We start from the raw sequence: 3,501 nt of genomic DNA, 5'->3' as shown, positions 1-3,501 counted from the left end.
CCGTCTCAGAACCCCCCACGGGCAGTACTCCCCTGTCCTACAGCGTCAACCGTGAGCACATCGACTTCCTAGCAGTGAGTCTGGTCTGGGGGTTTTAGGCTTCCCTCAATATCTGCTGCGAAAGCTCTACAGGGCAGGGAGGGTGTCTGAGACGCATGTGGGAAAATTGACTTGACAGAGAATGGCACTTGCCTGTTCACTTTTTGAAGGCCCCTAGTGTTTGCCAACTGAGTCAGACAGCAGCTCGCACCCTTATGGCTCTCGGCACTTGTGGGCCACACAGGCTGTCACCACTAGCCGACTCTCCTTGCAGCAGAAAAGCAGCTACAAAACTTAAAGCAACGAGTGACCACGTTCCGTAAAACTTTATTTATGGACACTGCAATGTGAGCTTTGTGTGTTAAAAAATGTCTGTCCCCCCCCTTTGGGTGGGTGGGGGCAATCATTTAAAAATGTAAAAGCCGTGCCTAGTTCAAGGGGTGTGCCCATGCTGGCTTTGACCCTCCTGGTTGTACCCTGTCCTAGCCCAAAGCATTAACACTACTTCCAAAACACCCCAGGTCACCTGGTGGGGAGGAAGCGGGAGAGGGGTATTTCTTGGAGAAATCACCTCAGCAAATACTTCATTCCCAAGAATGTTCGGTGGCCAGCTTACGAAAACCTGTGCTCTTGGCAACTGGCCACCCCCACCCCCACCTCACCACACCCCCATTCTTCCTATTCATATGTGTAACCCCCAAAGACTGTAAATAATCGCTGGAAGATCCCCACTAGCCACAGGCAAGGGTTTCAAACAGCTTTACTTACTAGCAGATAGCAATCACTGTAATTGATCACACTTGATACTTGGTCAGTGTACCTCCCCCTAGACCCAACCTGAAACTCTTCTAGGTGCAAGGATTTCTTGCTAGTTCCATGACAAAAATGTCTTCCCTGGCCTTTAAAATATCCACGGTGGTCTCTTCTTTCTTACTCATTATTTGTATTTTTCTCTGTGTATTATTATTCTTATGGTATCCTTACCACTTCATTTTTCACTGTTTCTGTTGGGGTTTCCTGTTTGTGGAGCACAGAAGGAGTAGATGCATAGAGATAAGAACTGACAGCAAGGGCTTATAGGAGAGGTTGGTGGGGGGGAGACAAGGAGGGTGAGGGGGAAAGGGGGTAGAAAACAATGTATGTGGGAGTGGGAGGGAGTACTAGAACTGATGGTGATTATCCAACTCATTTTGAAAGTGTTTTAATCCTGGGGGGGAAAGAAGAAAGTGTTCTGAAATTGTGGTAATGATTGTACAACTCTTATTAATATGATTGAACTATTGAATTGTGTGATATGTGGATTAAGTGTTAATAAAACTTTTTAAGGTGACTTAACCATGGGGGTGGGGGTGGGGAGAAAATTATCTAAAATTGAGTGTGGTAATGATTGTACAACTCTTCTAGATATGATAGAGCTATTAAATTAATTGTGTGATATGTGGATTAAGTGCCAACAAACTGTTATTAATAAAAGAGACTAAATAAGAATGGTGGTCCTAGAAATAACATCAATGTCCATCAATATGCCAACGGGCGAAAAAGAACACGTATAGACTTACATCCAATGGAATATTGTTCGGCCATAAAGAAAAATGATGTTCTGACCTTGAAAAGGCTACGCCGCCGAAGGAAGCAAGTCAATCACCAAAGGACAAATACAATATAGGACCACTCACCTGAAAGGCCTCACACAAGCTGAGTTGAAGAAATAACTAGACAAGGCAAATGTATAGAAATCCAAGTTTATTAGTAGTTTCCAGAAGCAGGAGAGAGGGGGACAGCTGGGAAGGAGGAGTCCCTGTTTAGGAAGCTCTGAATCTCTGGTCACGGAAATCAGTTACCATATTGGTGATGGTTGCCCAACTGAGTAATGTAGCTGATGCCACTCAACCTTAAAGGTGACAATGTTACCTTGGCAAACAATCTGTTATATGAGGGGTGGGGAATCCAGTAATTTCTTCATTTCCTGTGAACTTTGGGAAGCCCCTTCCTGCCCTGGCAACAATTAACATTTAAAATAATATTTCTAAAGCAGACTAGAATCCTTCACCCAAAGAGGCTTCTCTCCCCAGCCAGGCAGTCCCCAAGAAAAGAAAAATGAGGGTTGTATTCAAGGCCACTTTCCCTGCCTCTTATCCTGGGATCTTCCGGTGTTCCCCAGGTCCCAAGTTCTCTTACACAGCCCGTTGAAGAATAAAAACCCACCCTCTGCCATCAATTCCATCCCCACTCATAACCACCCTAAATAGAGTTCCCGAGGCTGTAAATGTTCAGGGGAACAAACAGCCTTATCCTTCTCCCAGGAAGAGGCTGGTGGATTTGACTATTCTAACGCTTATCTGACTATGCCACCAGGGCTCCTCATAAACTAGACTCACTGTCATCAGGTGGGCACCCACTGACCCTGGCCCTATAAGACAGGGCAGAACTGCCTCTGTGAGACTAGACCGCTTTAGGGGAATAGAAAGCCCATCTTTCTCCCAAAGAGCAGCTGGTGGGTTCCAACTGCTGGCCTTGCAGTGAGTAACCACTACACCACCAGATCTCCGTAGACATCCTTATACTAAAATAAACAAATTCACCGCCATCGAGTCAATCCCAACTCCTACGTGGCTGGAATATCGCTCAGCTGGGAGAGTATTAGACTGAAGAGCTAAAGGTTCCTGGTTTGATCTCAGGTGTTGGTAACTGTACGTGGGCGGTCCTGTTCAAAGTAACCTGAACAAAAGCCGTGGAAACACACCACTAAGGGACCCTAGCCACGGACAGTACTTGTTTGGGTCTCACTAACTCAGTGCAAAATTGTGTTCTCAATACCTCAAATGCCTCTACTTCCCTGAATAGTTATTACAACTCGGTCTCTTTCCAGAGAAGTATACAAACTTTTTCATTGAAGGGGCAAAATAGGCGTGTCTTTAAAAACTGTATACCCTCCTTTATGCAAAGGATCTACGATCACCTTCCTAAGTCTACAGTAAGAAAGCAAAATGACATTTTTGCATACTTACGCATTTTTCTGGGAGTCCCTGGTTTGGGCAAACCATGAAGTTTGCTGCTGCCAACCGGAAGGTTGGCAGTTCAAACCCAGAGAGGTGCTTCAGAAAAGCGATCCGGTGATCTTTCCCAAACACTACAGCACAGCGTTTCCGGTCACAACCGACTGCATCATAGCTGAAAGGCGCATCCTTTCTTCTGGACATTAAAAACATCAAACGTCACAACTTGCTCCCCCACGCCCCTCGCCATGGACTTTTCCTAGCTCCCACATTGTTTCCTTCTTCTCAATTTAGCATGCAGAATCATACGGTATTCCAAGTGTGGATAACAATATTTTAATTAAGAAACGTTTCCAGTGGCTTAGCAATTTTAAATTGTACTGGCTATCATAGTACAGCTTGGCTTCCGGGAGGGGCTCTAGTCCCCTTTTACTGTATCAGTTATCTGTTAAAAAAAAAAAAAAAA

General features: G+C 45.1%; 1 long non-coding RNA gene across 1 annotated transcript in view; it reads right to left on the bottom strand.

Annotated features, from left to right (window-relative positions):
• LOC123522080 overlaps nucleotides 1–3,484 on the bottom strand; it is an 8,779-nt gene extending 5,295 nt beyond the window's left edge. Inside the window, exon 1 of the long non-coding RNA XR_006680377.1 lies at nucleotides 3,048–3,484. This is a non-coding gene — a long non-coding RNA (uncharacterized LOC123522080). The remainder of the gene's footprint in view (nucleotides 1–3,047) is intronic.
• Between the last annotated feature and the right edge of the window lie 17 nt (nucleotides 3,485–3,501).

The sequence above is a fragment of the Echinops telfairi genome, unplaced genomic scaffold (genome assembly GCF_000313985.2).
Source record: "Echinops telfairi isolate 266 unplaced genomic scaffold, ASM31398v2 ScPeMD7_2010;HRSCAF=2546, whole genome shotgun sequence".
Taxonomy (NCBI): Eukaryota; Metazoa; Chordata; class Mammalia; order Afrosoricida; family Tenrecidae; genus Echinops; species Echinops telfairi.
Note: the sequence above shows the minus strand (reverse complement) of the source record. Positions and strands in the feature narration are given on the sequence as shown.